The 17,398-nt window shown below is 40.3% G+C and overlaps 1 pseudogene; it reads left to right on the forward strand.

Annotated features, from left to right (window-relative positions):
* Positions 1-17,398, forward strand: part of LOC122134379 — a 143,358-nt pseudogene that overhangs the window by 39,267 nt on the left and 86,693 nt on the right.

Consider the following 17,398-nt stretch of genomic DNA (forward strand, 5'->3'; position numbering starts at 1 on the left):
GATGCCCCCAAGCTGGCTTCTTATAACTGACTAAATATTTAAAAAGAGCCAAAAGAACGGATCGCGAAGATCCGGATCCCCTCAAAGAGCCATAAATCCCATCACTAGAAAACTACAACATGTAAGCAAGTGTTGCTCAAATAGATATAGCAAATTAATTTTAAATCTATGTAATGCATATAAAGATTTGAAGTCCTGTATTACTTAAAGACATCAATAATCTGCATATGAATCTCAACAATGGTGATAATCAACAAATGCTTCATGCTGCAGTGCATGCTGGGTAACACCATAGTAAAAACTTCCATCATGCACTGCAGCATGAATAATTATTGTCACCACATTATAAGATCGTATAATAAGTGTTCATAACTAAAAACCCTAACCAATAGATAGCATTCTTTTTTTTTTTTTTAACCAATTTTGAAGCATAGTGGCTTTTATTTAATAAATCTTTTTTTTTTTTTGCAGTTCAATAAAAACTGAAAGTCAGTCAATAAACCAAAGAGTTACCACATCAGAATGTTCACTCATCATAAGTTATAAGCGTAAGTGAATCTGCTACTTCAAGCTTTTGAGTCAACAATGCACAAATGTTTGCTCTGAAACAATATTGCAGTCACTTTGAAACAAATTACTTAAAATTATTGAAAGGTTGAAGAGACTAAGTAAAGCAAACCTTGACAACAATTACAGTGGCATCGTGTCTGTGTGTGTGTGTGTGTGTGTGTGTGTGTGTGTGTGTGTGTGTGTGTGTGTGTGTGTGTGTGTGTGTGTGTGTGTGTGTGTTTTCAGTTGATTCCATCCAAGGCTGTGGCTAAAGTCAGATGTAGTTCTTGTGCTTCTCTTTTCTTTGGTGATGTTGATTGTTAACAGCCGCTGTTCATCACTGATGTGCAATCATCATTTAATTAGTCACTTAATATTTCATTAACTTTAACTCTTTGAGTACTTGGGATTTGACTTGATACTCATTTGTGACTTGGAAGGAATGACTTGGTTCCTCCTCTGCTGAAATCAGCTGCTGAGTTCATGGGTTGATTAAACATATGGTGGGACTTTTACTTTCTGACTGCTGGACTTTATACCGCTGCTCAAAATAACCCAACTGCTGGGTGGGGGTCCCTTTTTAACCCAGCGCTGGGTTACATTTAAGTGTAGAACAATCAACAGCTAACTACCCAGATAGTAACATATTGTCAGCCCAGATCCGGCCCACATCTGGCACATGTGGAATGATGATCTGGCCCACATGTAGCATGGAATGATGGCACTTGGGCGACCGCTCCTGTTTGCCAGATCTGGGCCACAAGCAGGCCATAGCAATGCCACATGTCAGCCATAAACAGCATTTCCAGCTTCACTTATTACTAACCAGACTGACTATATTTCTGTTAGAGGTCTACAGAAGTTCTTATTGAGAATTTACAGGGTTTAAATCGAATATATATATATTTTTTTTTTCATTTGAAGTCACCATAATGATGATTAGTGTTTCCATTAGCTGGGCTCTTAACTCTTATTACAGCAGTTTCTTTTTTATTGGCTGTTGTGATGGTGTATTTATCAAACACATTTGCAGTAACAAAGACAAATGACTTCAGTGGGGATAGTCAACTATTGGCATTCACTAATGTCGTTTGACTGTAATGATTGTGTTTTGTCAATAATAGATATGCTGTATAAAACTGCAGCATAAGATCAATAGTACTGCAGAATCAGTTGAAGATTTAAAAAACAAAAAGTTAAAATCCACTAACACACAAAGTCATCATAAATCAACACATGGTGACAATATAAAGTGTAATGTTGCGATGCCTGCTGGGTACCACAGTACAAAACTCCCAGCATGCATCACAGCATGAATAAATTATGCAGCGGAATTGTCCTATTATTAACTTTAATTCTAACTTTGGGTCATGCATTTATTTTGTATTTTTGCTTTTTTGTTGTTGGGTCTTCTAGTAGCTTTTGTGATGTACAGAATTGATCCGATTAGTTGAATATTTTGTCACCATTGTTGAGAGTCATATGCTGATTTCTGATATCTGTGTGTGTCAGTGCTGTTCAACTTTCTGTATACTTTTAAACTGATGGTTTAACTCAAGATAGCTGTAACACAGGATTTGTAAACTTCAGATTCAGGATTCAAAAAACTTCAGAGAATCATGCTGTTATATGGCAATTGTGAAAACCATCAACAACAAACTATCACATACTGCAAATGTGTCAAACACACTGGCACAGCAACCAAAGAAAACAAAATGTTAATAATAAGAGTTAAGAGCCCAGCTAATGGAAACACCAATCATCATTATGGTGACTTCAAATGAAACAAACATTAGATTTAAACTGTTAATTCTCAATAATAACTTATATAGACCTCAAACATAAAGTCAGTCTGGTTAGTAATATGTGAAGCTGGTGATGCTTTTTGTGGAGTTGTTTAATCCTCCTCTGCTGAGATTTTGCTTGTAAACAAGCGTAGACAAGCTGAGAGGACTCTATAAATAACATATGAAGATTTTGTGGCTCAAATAAGGTCCAGTGTGGTTAATTTCTTTGCTCTTGGCTGACATTTGGCATTGCTATGGCCTGCTTGTGGCCCAGATCTGGCAAACAGGAGCGGTCTGCCCAAGTGCCATCATTCTACGCTACATGTGGGCCAGATCATCATTCCACATGTGCCAGATGTGGGCCGGATCTGGGCCGACAAAACATCTCCATCTAACAATTGTTTTCAAATGAAACAAAAATTAGATTTAAACCCCTGTTAATTCTCCAAGCAATCAAGGAGGCTTCTTTAGGGGAGTTGTCAAATAATTCTGAAAGCAGAATGTATACCAGGGAGGTTTACTGAAAGCCTAGCAACCTAAAACTGCAGCATAAATACTTGGATTAAGAGCAATGTGACGAGTAGGCACAGAAAGAGGCCAACACCTTCAAAAATTGCAGACACACCAAGATTAGGAAGCAAAAGGCCATACAACTTGAGAAAGGGGCCTAACTGGGAAGGCCTACCCAGCCATACAACCCAACAGGTTCCAGGAAAGGGAGGGGAGACCCAGACTAGAGGGCCTACTATCCCAGACTTTCAAATGGAAGAGGCTCACAAGGAGCCATACAACTCCACAATGAAAGCCAAAATACCACACTATACAAAGAAAGTGGGGGCATGACTCTCAGACCTGAGAGAAGGCCTACAAAACTTACAGTGGTTATAGAAAATAATCACCCCCTTTCAAATAATTACATTTTTTTTTGTTTTGCAGTCTGAAATGAAGACGGACATAATGTTTTGTTTTATCCAGCTGTATTTACTCCATGCAACTTATAACATCCAAGTGAAAGATATAACACCAAGATGTCAAAAAAATAAGTAAAACGGAATCACTGATTTGGAAAAAGGATCATTCCCCCTCCTAAAAATTACTTGTAAACACAATCAGGTGTAGCTAATCACCTTCTCAATGGCACACAAAGTCATTTGATTTTAAACTGTGATCAGCTGTGGTCATTTTGATTAGCTCAGCTTTTCTGGAGATGTTCAGTCTTTGGTAGTCAGGAGATGGATACAAAAAAGAAAGAAAGAAATATATATAATAAAAAAACAGGCTTTATCATTGCCTATAAGCACAGTGAAGTCTATTATTAAGAAGTGAAAGGTATTTGGTACAACACAGGCCATCCCTGGATCAGGACGTAGCTAGAAACTAGATGAAAGAGCCAGTAGGAAACTGGCGATAGGCTTCCAAGAGGCCTACAGCAACTCCAAACCCGTTGCAGGAATTTATGACAAAGACTGGTCATTGTGTGCATGCAACAACAATATCACAAATTCTCCACAAATGGGAGGGTTGCAAGAAAAAAGCCACTCCTCAAGAAAGGCCACATGTACAGTCACGACTAAGTTTTGCCAGAACACACCTTGAAGATTCTGAGACCACATGGAAAAGGGTGTTATGGTCAGATAAGACTAAAGTTTAATTATTTGGCCGCAACACCAAATTATGTGTCTAGTGGAAATCCAATAGAGCTCAAAATCCAAATTTGTGGTTGAAGGAGAAAAAGGTGAATGTCCTTGCAATGCCTAGTCAGAGCCCAGACTTAAACCCCACTGAAAATCTGTAGAATGATTTGAAGACTGCAGTCCACACATGGTCACCATCAAATTTAACTGAACTTAAGCAGTTCTGCAAAGAAGAGTCGGCAAATATTGCAAAGTTTAGATCTGCAAAAGTTAGTAGAGATATATCCCAACAAACTAAAGGCTGTAATTAAAGCAAAAGGTGGTGCAACAAAATACTAACACAAGGGGGTGATCCCTTTTCCCAAGTACACCCGGCTGCAGCCTGCAGATCAAGGGGGGGCTGGCACCTGGGGCGGGGCTGCACGTGTATGCTTTTGATGAATGTATGAAATATGCATTTAATGAATGAAAGAAAATTTTATTTAAAAAACCAAAAATTATATTCATTATAAAACAAAATATGATGCAAAATAACATAAAACCGCTGTGCAGTTTACAAAGCCTTCATTATAATGCACAGTTGTTTGTTGTTAACTTGTCTCACTATTTCTGATTTATTGAATCACGAGATGTTAGCTGCTGCAAGTTTAATCTTCTGAACCAGTCGAATACACAAATTAATCACTGGGACATTCTAAAGCGCTTAATGTGAAAGTACGTGGCTTTATGCATTAAAACAGTGCTTTAAAATAGACCAAACTCAGTAAACAAATTATTAATAAAGCATTCTATTCACAGACAAGCATATATGAGCCCAGAATACGAACACAATGTGTTTAGTTACGTGTTAAGCATTTTCCTCCTTAACCTGCTTGTCTGTAAATAGAATGCTTTATTAAAAATGTTTACTGAGTTTGTTCTTTTTAAAACACGTTTTAATGCATTACGCCACGTTAAGCGTTTTCCTTTTAGTCTAATGGTTTTCTATACGAGGAAAATGCTTAACACGTAGGCTAATTAAACGCATTGCATTCTTATTCTGGACTCATCTGCTTGTCTGTGAATAGAATACTCTATTAGTAATGTGTTTACAGAGTTTGGTCTTAAAAAAAATAAAAATAAAAAAACCTTTTAAATGAATTAAGCCACTTTAAGCATTCCAGCTGAATGAAAAGAATCGGCTCAATAATGGTCACAAAATGGGTATCGGAGAAGATACAAATTTAATATATTAATTTTAATATAAATAGATGATACTTTATAAAGTTTATCTTAATATTTGCCCGCAGTGGCTGTGAGACAACTGCACTTAAATACTACTATTTGGGGCAGCTGTGGCCTAATGGTTAGAGAATTGGACTTGTAACCAGAAGGTTGCCGGTTCGAGTCTCAGTGCTGGCAGGAGTTGTAGGTGGGGAGGGAGTGAATGAACAGCGCTCTCTCCCCACCCTCAATACCCATGGCTGAAGTGCCCTTGAGCAAGGCCTGAACCCCCAGTTGCTCCCGGGCGCTGGATATATAGCTGCCCACTGCTCCGGGTGTGTGTTTCACGGTGTGTTCAGTGTGTTCATTCTCACTGCTGTGTGTGTGCACTTGGATGGGTTAAATGCAGAGCACCAATTTCGAGTATGGGTTACCATCACTTGACAAATGTCACGACTTTCACTTATAAGCAACAGATTACAGGTATGTCCTTTCAGAATCATCACAACCGGTAGAAATAAGACTTTTCTCGATTTCTTTCACTTTAAAAGAATGAGAAGCAGCATATTTTCCTGAAATAAAGGGGAGGAAAAGTCTATGCTTTGCAATGTAGTAAAGAAAATTTAAAGTTTCATAAAAATTGAAATATTGGCACACAGCAGACATATTAGCCTGTTGCAGATAATACATAAAATAATTGTCTTGTCATGCCTAGATAAATCAAAACACATACTTTCTCATCACTCTGATGATATGAAAATTCAATTTACAAAAATTATTTCTAATTCATAATTTCAGTTATGCTATCTGAAAGACCTGATCCTCCCTCTGTGGATACTAAACCCAATTCATTTATTAAAATGTAGTTGGTTTGTTCATCCCCTGTTCACCTAAAGATCAGTTTGTCACTTTAACAACAACAATCCATTTCGGGACCAGGCGCAGCATTACAGGCTAAGTGGTTTTATTTGTTCTCCTTTCTTCCTCTGTGCATTATAATGAATGTTTTTTGTAAACGCATGCAACATTTTTAGCTTTTTAAAACAACATATCCATCCTACACTACCCAATCACACACGAACGTTTCCTACTCATGTATGTCTGATGTATGTATCTTTTCTAGCGCTCACGGAGGCGGTCCGCAGTTCCTTCCATCACTTCCCTCCCTCCCTGCCTTCCCCTGCTTTGCTTGGTTTCTTCTTGGTATTGTCTACTGTGAGAGACTCTTCTCCTCTCACTGCATGGCTTCTCCATAAACAGGATCGAACATAGGATTTGATTAATTGGTCTCTCAAACTACAATTGAACACTCATCGTTCTCGACGAGGAGCTTGGGTTCGGGGGAACCTTGACTGCCCTGCCGGAATCGTTCGCCAGCTGGCATACCCGATGGACTGCTTGGGCGAATTGGCGGTCGTGTGTCTGCGGCTCTTTCCCGTGAGGACATTGAAGACATCTACCTATCGTAACCATGAAATAACAGGTATCTGCTGATTGGAATTAGGCCTTTGCCCTGGTTTATCGTAAAATTCAGAAGACGGAACAGCTGTCCAAAGCCCCTCACAGGCTCCCGTCTGAGTGAAGCAGTGGCAAGTGGTCAGCCTTGAGACGAGACTATTAACCGCAATATGGATCACATCACGAAGAGCTCACGGCTTTGGACAGGAAATTGGGAGAAATTTGGAGACCAAAATGGGACAATGAGCAATCAGAGTTACCGTAAATGGACATGACGGCTACTATACCAAACAACTGGTATCCAGTATTGCTTGCGCTTTCCTCTACCGCCCTTGGCCTTGGCTGGAATAACAATATCTCTCTCGAGCTCCCTCCGGTGAGCACGGCAAGCGCGACGCTCTCGATCTCCTCCCCCCCCTCCCCAGACACCGATGATTGTGACTCTCGAGGCCTGGCCAAGGCTGTCTCCATGGCACGTGCTGTGACGCTCTATAAATCTGCGGACTGAGGCATCTAGAAGAGAATCGCAACTCTCTCCAGCCTACACAGACACTACTCTTCACATACTACAGATATGCCTTCACCCCCCCCACCCCCCCATCCCTCGCCTTCGCCGCTTTGTTCCACCAGTCTGGCGAGCGGGTTCTGGACCCGCGCTGTAATGGCGCAGTGACCGGGGTGCTGATTGCCTGGGCTGGATCCCTTCGTATCCCCCCAACTTCCGTCCCCAGTTGCACAAGTCATGTTATGTGTATGATTATGTGCTGGTTGTGCTGAGGTGTTTTTCCTGTCCTCAACGGTGCTCCAGGAGGAGGTCACAGTCTGGGTGTTGGTTTTTTCCTCCTCTCTTTCCTAATGTTTTTTTGCTGTTATCTCTTCCCCGTCTACTGTATTTGTCGTTGCCTTGTGCCCACATGTGCAACAGACAATAAAGTTGAATCGTCAATCTAATCTAAAAATCTAATCTGGTGGAAAGAATGACGGGGGGGTCGGTGGTAGGTAGGGGGCGGGTGACACGTGCCCCCGCCCAGGTGCAGCTGGCGCCTCGATCTAGCAGCTGCAGGACAGGGTTGCTTCATATCACCTTTTCCAACGCCAGATGACTCTTTTTTTTTTTCAGACATGGACTTAGGCTTTCCCTTGGATGTTTTATGTTATACAGCTCAGTAAGACGGGAACATCTGTGCCAAAGCCTTCATTTCAGGCTACTAAGCAAAAATGTAATTATTTGAAAGGAGTGGTCATTCTTTTCCCCTCTTTTCCCCCTCCCCCGCAATGGATCCCCCCCCCCGAATCCCCCCCCCCTTTGGAAAGGAAATTCCCCCCCTCCCCCCCCCCCCCTCGTTCCCCCCTAACAGTATTAGTGCTGAAACAAATAAATAAAACCCCCCCCTAGAATGCCTCCTCCCCCCCCCCCCCCCCCCCCCCCCCCCCCCCCCCCCTTCCCCCAAACCAAATCCCCCCCCCCCCCCCCCCCCCCCCCCTCCCCCCCCCCCCCCCCCCCCCCCCCCCCCCCCCCCTCACGGCTTTCCCCCCCCGCTCCCCCCGCACTCCCCCCCCCCCCCCCCAGACTCCTGATGAGTGTTGACTCTCTCTAGGACCCTTCCCCAAGGCTCCCCCTCCCCCCCCCCCCCCCCCCCTCCCCCCCCCCCCCCCTCCCCCCCCCCCCCCTCCCTCCCGCCCCCCCCCCCTGCCCCCCCTCCCCCCTTCCCCCCTCCCCCCCAACCCCCCCCTCCCCCTCCCCCCATGTCATTCCCTCCGCCTCCCCCCCCCCTATAATAAAAAATAAATAAAAAAATTTATACCAATAAAAAAAAAAGAAAAAAAAATATATTATATATATATAAAATAAAATCCCCCCCCTGTCCCCCCCCCCTTCCCCCCTCCCTTCCCCCCTCCCCCCCCCCCCCCCCCCCCCCTCCCCCCCCCCCCCCCCCCCCCTCCCCCCCCCCCCCTCCCCCCCCCCCCCCCCTTTTCCACCCCCCCCCCCCTCCCCCCCTTTTCCCCCCTTTCCTGTCCTCCCCCCCTCCCTCCAAAGGGAGCTTACCTCCCCCCCCTTCCCTTCTCCCCTCTCCCCCCCCCCCCACCCCCCCCCTTCCCCTCCTCCCCCTCCCCCCCCCCCTCCCCCCCCCTCCCCCCCCCTCCCCCCCCGCCTCCCTCCCCCCCCCCCCCCCCCCCCCCCCCAATCCCCCTCCTCCCCCCCCCCCCTCCCCCCCCCCCCCCTTCCCCCCCACCCCCCCCCCCCCGCCTCCCCCAATCCCCCTTCCCCTCCTTCCCCCCCCCCACCCCCCCTCTCGAGTCCTTCCGCTCCTCCCCCCCCCACCTTCCCCCCGTCCCCCCCCCTTCTCCTCACCCTTTTTCCCCCCCCCCTCCCCTCCCCTCCCCCCCCCCCTCCCCCCCCCCCCACCCCCCTCCCCCCTCCCCCCCCCCCCCCCCCCCTCCCCCTCCCTCTCCCCCCCCCCCCTCCCCCCCCCCTCAAAAATAAATATTTATTGCTACAGTGTTCAACCTTAAAAACAATATATGGGCTGGAATATTTAAAATAAATCTAAATAATAAATAAAAAACACCCCACCTTAATGATTAGCATAGGTTGATATAGCGTAGGCCCCATCAACGAGAGGCATACTTACCACCTCTACTTTGCAGAGGGCAAGCTGAACAAGGATGGTTTCACATGGAGGATAACTAATAAGCTCTCATCTGCACGGCCTTCGAGGAAGTTTTCCCTGGAGATTTTGAGTGGCCCCCCTCTGGCTTTTCGGGGTTTCCTACTTCCTTCTCCCGTCCATTTTTATAAGAGAACGACCCTACTGATGGCTCTCACCTTAAATGTTGACCATCCCGTGATTGAGAGAGGAGGAGGTGCCGTAACAGCCAGGTCTGTCGGTGTGTGGATTAGGCAACACTTGAATTGCATGGTCGGCCTCGTTCATCACCATTGGTCAATCCAGAATCGGCCTCGTCCACAAGAACCAGGTTCTTTCGCCTGTGCAGAGTAAGCTGGTGTCTTCATTTATCCAAAACGGGGATGGAGAGAAGTCCCTGCACCACCAGACATGTGAGGTTGCTTTTATTGGCAGGTTCTGGAATGGAGATGCCCACAGATAACAGCCACCAAATACTCACAGGCCCTTACCTTGATCTCTCGCTATCTGGGCATTGTCCTTTCTTTCCTTTTCCTTCCCAGTTCCCAGTACAATGAGGATACCAGATTTTTACATATATACAGTCCTCATGAAGATAAAGAAGAGGATGGCATGTTCTACCCTGTGTCTTTTTAATTATGGGTGCGCTGGTTGCCACCGTTCAATATTTTTCTCAAATTTAGACCTGAGCTATCAGACAACAGGTCACACTGATGGCAGTTCCCCCCCAAAGCACATACTATAGAGGACTACAGTGTGAGTTCCCTTTTGGTTATGGAACAAGAGTTAGGCAAGTAACCTAACATTATATTTATGTGCATTGCTGCTGTACACATTAACGGTGTGGCCGTTAACAGATGAGAATTCGTCATTGCTCTTTTTGTTTTACCGACACTGTAAAACATATTGCTAGGAATTTACATTTACCTTTAGCGTCATTTAGCAGATGCTGATTATCCAAAGCGACTTACAAATGAGGACATGGAAGCATCAAAATCAACAAAAGAGGCAATGATACGGAAGTGCTATAACAAGTCTTCAGTTAGCTTAACGCAGTGCACATAGCAAAGGGCTTTTAAATAAAATAATAAAAATAAAACTGATAGAAGAATAGAAAAGAATAGAAGAGAAAAAAGAACACTAGCAATCTAGTTTTAGAGTGGACTTTTTTTTTGCTTTAGTTAATTGTATAATAAAATGAAAAGAAAACAAGATAGAATACAAAAAGATTAGAAAGCCTAGTTAAGATTATTATGTATTATTTTTTAAGAATAAAATTAGAATAGTGGAGGTACTGAAGTTAGAGGGTCAATAAAGATGGAAGAGATGTGTTTTTTAGCCAATTCTTGATGTGAACATTAATTTACAGGATTAAGAGAGTATTTATTCCATAAATAAATTATTGTAGTCAGAATTTACTGTGAAATCAATGCCACTGCTGCACTGTTAAAATCGCTGTAAAAAAACCCCCGGCCAAATTTTGACGGTAACATACTGTTTTTCATTAAAACAGTGCATTCTGGGTAATATTCAATCGTTTTTCGAGAAGGTAGCCTGCTGCTATATAATCGTAGAATTAGAAACGTTCAAAGTCGACACTCAGAGAGCCTGTGGTTTCAAATCACATCCTACCACCCGCATTCACTTTATCCCTACATGAGTTTACTAATAAGTCCACCTGACAGAGAGACTGAAAACTAAGGAGTGGAATTAATCACTGATGAATCAGCTGCTGTTACGAGCAGAATCACTGTGAGAAAAGAGAAACAAGACAGCACAAGAACTACAACTGACTTCAGCCACAGCCTTAGATGAAATCAACTGAAGATTTAAACATCAACAAACGCTTTAAACGCTTCACCATCATTACTAACCATAATGACTTTATTTCTGTCAGATCAGAGATCAAAAGATCTTATTGAGATTACAGAGATTCAAGATGATGATGTTTTACCGTTTCGTTTGTTTGACGTTACATTGCGGAGATCATGTTTGCTTTAGTCTATGCTCCTGACCCTTGAGTTTTGAACTTTAAGTTCTGTTTGATTGCTGTATTTGTGTCTTAATCATACATCTGTTATAGCTGTGTTTATGTGGCTGGTCAAGTCATTATGGCCTTGTTCTGTCAGCCATGATCAACCAGACTGACTTAACATGTTGCTAGAAATAATTTGGTCTTGAAAACATGTGTGAACTTATTTTTTCTTTAAACTTCATAAATTGAACAATAATGTGGACAACCAGAACATATGGATATGAGACCAGCTTGGGTTTGGAAATTAGTTGGCCTTTATTGTCAGAAAGACATCAACAATCAGCATATGAATCTCAACAATGGTGACATCAAAAGGTTCATGATGCAATGTATTCTGGGTACCAGCACAGGATAAACCTCATCCATGACTCCCAGCGCATGCATTGCGGCATGAATAAATTATGCCCCTAAATTGTCCACTTATTTTCTTGAATTCTCATGTGCTTATATTTTTGGCTTTTGTCTTAAGTTTTAGGGTAGCATGTTCGAGTTGTGATGGCTTCAGAACTTACTGTTTATTTTAGTTTGGGGATTGGGGTGGGGATTGTCACCATTGCTGGGTGATGATTCATCCGCTGATTCTTGATGTTGTCCGTCTAAATTACACAAAATAGGTTTTTTTTTTTTTTTTTTAAGGTGTGATATCTTTCTTAACCAGTCTTTCATAACTATCAGCTCAGCAGTGTTTGAGCTTTTGCTGTAGTATTACTATTCAATAAGAGTAAAGAACACGGGATTGGATGAGAAATAAGAGAATGCTTGTTTCTTACTCAATCTGTAAACAACAATACCACATTCTTTTTTTTCTGATTAGGACTTTTTTGCTATAACAAGCTCCATAAAACACATTGTTATGCATGAATTAAAAAAAAAAAAAAACCTTAGTATTTTGAAGTCACGGTTCAAGAGCCCAACTAAAGTAAACAACTGATCTCCATCATGGGGGGTGTAAAAAAAAACACCTAAAACCAACCTCTCCAATAAGGGATCTTTCTGTAGACATCTGACAGAATAAAGTCAGTCTGGTTAGTAATGTGAAGCCTGGTGAAGCTGCTTTAGGAGTTGTTTTAATCAGATCTTGAGAGATTTGAATGATTATTTTATTTCAGTTTTTATTTTCATCTAAGGCTGTGGCTGAAGTCAATTGTAGTTCTTGTGTTTCTCTTTTCTTCAGTGATTCTGTTTGTTAGTTGCAGGTGTTCATCCTAACGCTCAGTCTTCATCAGTAATCACAGAATTATCTCATTAACTTTCACTGATATCAGTGTTACTCTAACCACTCTGTACAGTGTTGTCACACATTATAGAGTGCTCATTTAAAAACTGAGGATTTTGCTGTGGGGTTTAAAGGGTTAAAAAGGATTTAAAGATGACAGAAAAACAGCATGGTACATGAAACATAATTTAACAGTACACTAAAACTGTAATTAATTTACATGGAACCAACGAAACTGTAGAAAAACAGTTATTTACGTGGCAGCCACCTGCTGCCAGTAAAATAACTGTTTTTTCTACAGTTTGTTTGCCGTAAATTAATGGCTTTGCCAGTAAATAAACTGTTTTTTCTACAGTTTTGTTGCCGTTAAGTCAAGGAAAAAATGACATTATAACTGAAAAGGTAAAAGTCATGATTTACCAAATGAAAAACATTAATTTGACTAAAATATTTATGACCATCCATAGAAAAAAAGTTAAGCAAAGTCATACACTGATGGATGAGATTAAATACTGAACTCAATCGTATTATGTGTTTGTGCACAGAGAGATCTGTTAGTTTTTTTTTAATGTAGTTTGGTGGTACAACCATTGTGCTGGAGAGTAAGGCCTATCGGCTTCAGTCAATGATTAGCCACAAATTTTCTGCTGCTTTTATATACAGAACAGTAAATGTGGAGTTGTTGATACAGTGATGAATCTCTGTGTTAATACTTCAGCAGACATACATGTGTGCTATAGCTGACAATGAACATACAGTGATTTGAGTAAAAGTCATGCATTTAGTTACTTATATTACTACACATTAAGTGTTTGCAGTTTTATATTAGAAATCTTCCTTCCACATGGACTCAAATGAATAAATTCATAGTACTAACATTGTAGTAATGATAGTTTTTTAATCTCTCGAACTGTTTGAAGCAACATGGGATGGGTAGTCTTAGTTTCCATGGTAAATTTACGGTAAAATACTGTTCAAAAAAAATTAAGAGCTGGTAAATTACATGGTTGAGAGCTGTAAATTAACAATACTTTGGCACTGGCCGACCCCTGCTGCCAGTAAATTACTGTTATTTAAACGGCAAAAATTTTTTACAGTGTGGGGAAGCTTCTTACAAATGACTGTGAATGAAAAGCAGAATGATGCTAGCATCACAGTAATTTACTGCTCTTCTTTTACTGTGAATTCACATTATAAAGTTGTCTTTAATTGTGCCACTGTAATTTTTTTAAAGTCACCATAATGGTGATTAGTGATTATTATTTCTTGGACCTTGTATATTCATGTTTAGACGTCTGATTTAGTCATGTCAGAAGTGACAAATGAAAACATTTGTTAAAATGATGACAAGCTAAGATATAACTAAGAATATGAAGTAAGCTAAATAAACTGATTGTAATTTAGTCAGACTATTCTTAACATGAGATTTTTATTTGGCATATTGACGGCAAAGAAGATTAATGCAAAAGTTATTTCACGTTCATAACTGTTTGTTGATGGATCTTTCACAATAGTAAAGCAACTGCTGAGAAATTGGTATCTTGCAAGATGTGACATCAATACTTGATATACAAACACAACAATGGTACACACTCATCGTCCATGCAACCAATACATATTACGTGTTATGAGTTTTCATTAATAACCATAACTAGTGCTCGTATGAATGTTTTTAGCATGACTGTGAAAATTTAATCAGCATGGGACTTGAAACCCCCCCCCCCTGTGAAAATTTAACTACTAACACTGAAAGAAATAGGCATAGATTTCTTCATGGCTAAGTGTTTGCATATTTCATTTAATAAGAAGAAATGTTTCTCATGGTAACCTACAACTGTTACATCCAAAACATAAATAAAAACAAACAAATAATATTATTATAATAACAAATAATCAAAATAATAATAAATTTATCTTTTTGTTTGCCTTACCTAATGTGTTATCGCTGTCAGCAATTACCTGTCTGGGTGAGCTTTTTTGATTACTGTCCAGTTAAGTGTCGGTGGTACTCAGTTGTTGCCAGAATATTGCTATGAAAACAAATAAAAACCTTAAAACTAAATTTTACCAAAAATAAACCAAAATTAGTTTAAAAATCCTTTGTAAATTAGATAAGATAAATATATCGCTAAACCTACACACTACCACCTTGCCACTTTGTTAACTTTCTAAAGTGTCAAATTAAGTGGAAAAGACAAGTCCAAAGACGCTTAGACCACAACAAGCTGGATCTGGCTCTGTGCCACATGCCCTCACTACCAACTCCTCGCAGAGCCTTGTCTCAAGCCAGCCTCTTTCAGGCTATCTTTTTTCATACTCACGAACACTAAACTAAACATTCTTGCAAACTGTCTATACCATTCAGACAGATCCATATAGGAGGATTTAAAATAGCAAATTCGTCATTCAGAGATCAAATTTTATTTCTGAACACAGAAAGATTTCTACAGAGGTCCCTCTGTGACTTCATAGCTGTGTCTATGGGCATAAAGATACCTTTGCAGAAAAATCCTAAACCAAATGTGCAAACAAAGAGGCATCTATGCATATTGCTGTACTACATGTTCTAAACCCTTAATGTTCCTTTCTTGCATCACATGTATTGTCTGTGCATGAAGAATCAAGCTAACTGAAACAAATTTTACTTCATCTTAAACAGTTGTAGCCCCACTGAAATGGTGGTGTTCTACTAAGGTTTGTAGTTGACTGGGTGGTTCACAGCACAACATCATCCAGTGTTAATTTAACACTCTGAGTGTGGACTCATATAAACACCGAAGTAGTGTTTAAAAGTAACACTGAAGCAGTGTTAAAGTTAATGAGATAATTAGGTGGATTATTGAGTGATGATTGACCATTATTGAAGACCACCTGATGTTAACAAGCAGAATCACTAAACGAGAAAAACACAATTTGTGGGTCACCATTATAGTGGTCAGTGTTTGCTTTAGTTGGGATCTTGACTCTTGACGTTTTAACATTAAATTTTTGTGTTTGGCTGATATAACTGAGTTATAACAGACAGATAAGGCTGAGAGTAAAAAAGTCATCAGGTTGTGATGATTATGTTTTTAATGTAATCATTATGTGCCTTGCATCATTGAACTCACATTCAGAGGTCTTTTTCTCTGAGGTTATCTTCCTTGATTGAATTACAACTTTTGATGCCACAGTGAAAAGGCTGTAATCTGCTATACATTTTAAGAATGGGTCCCTTGCAAACTCTGTTCTGATTTCTTTTTCAAGATTTTTTATTTTAGGACCGACAACACCAGTACACACGACAAGAATCCAGTGTATGAAATCTCAAACAACGGTGACAAACAGCATATTTCAGATAACACAGATCAAACTCTGAACAATCACAAAACTAAATTTATCTAAAAAGTCACATAAAAACAGCAAAAATGATGAGTTTTTATTGGCTATAACATGCTTTTTTTGATGGTCACCATTGTTTGTGATGCTCAGCGGTTGATTCTTGATGTCTGTGTTTCTAAATAAAATAAAACTTATTTATTTTATTATGTAGCTGTAACTTTTTAAAAACATCTGTCTGACTAGGCCAAAATGCAAAGTCTTGTATTTTTCATTTAACTTTATGTAATAATAAAGACAATCCAACTCAAGTATTCAGACCCAAACACACACCAACGACACATGACGCACATTTCCTCTGGTTTGTTTTTGTCTGTTTATAACTCAGTTTACCACAGCCCACAACAAAACTAAAAGTTAACCACTTAAGGGTCAAGATCCCAACTAAAGCTAATACTGACCACTATAATGGTGACACACAAATTGTGATTGTATTCTTTGGTGATTCTGCTTGTTAAAATCAGGTGTCTTCAATAATAGTCAATCATCACTCAATCAAACACCTAATCTATCTCATTAACTTCAACACTGCTTCAGTGTTACGTTTAACACTACTTCGGTGTTTATATGAGTCCACAATCAGAGTGTTAATTAACACTGGGGGCATTTTGCTGTGTTGGTACCAGAGCTGCTGTTGCCTTCGTGTTTCACCTGCATGATGTTAACCCTGCAATAATCTTATTCTACTGCTCATATGCTCCATATGCTCCAGTTACTGACGTTCATCATGTCAGAGCTGGTATAACTTCAAATTAGAAATCATTATGATAAGCTTACTATTGCAAATAGAGGTAAGGTAAGGAGACTGTTTCGTACACTTATGTACTTGGTAAATAACCAATTTTTGTTTCAACCAAAAAAAAAAAAAAAATGCATACCAAAGCTTTAATATATGTTTAGACTACACATATAATACATTTTAATTGAATTGCAAATGTACATACAATATAACAAGTATGTCATGTTACTTCACATTCAATTAAGAGTTTAGAGATTAACTTTTTCACAAGATATGCATTATGTTGTACTCCTCAGAAAATGATTAATGACATTCAGTCAAAACAAGAGGCCAAAGTGGAGAAAAGAATCAAGGAGTTTATTGATATGGAGCAACTGGTCTTCACCCAGGACAAGGTATTACAAAGGAAACTCGACAACTCTGATGTCCCACAGAAAGCTATGATGGACACTGACACTAATGTCTATGATGATGAGAACACAATTTTTAATTCCAAAGGCTGTGCATTGTTGGATACAAGAAACCTAGTTCCAGACAAACTGGTTCTCTATTATGAGGTGGGTTGCAACTCATACTATGAAATTTATTTATTTATTTATTGATCATTAATAATGTGAGTACTATCACCTTTTATTAAAATACACTGCAAACTTAAGCAAAGCAGAGTGGTAAGATAACAGGTGGTGCTGGATGCTCAAAACAATATTATGTTTATGTTTTCATTTCATCACAGAGCAGTGTTTACATATTT

This window comes from Cyprinus carpio, chromosome A15 (assembly GCF_018340385.1).
Source record: "Cyprinus carpio isolate SPL01 chromosome A15, ASM1834038v1, whole genome shotgun sequence".
NCBI lineage: Eukaryota > Metazoa > Chordata > Actinopteri > Cypriniformes > Cyprinidae > Cyprinus > Cyprinus carpio.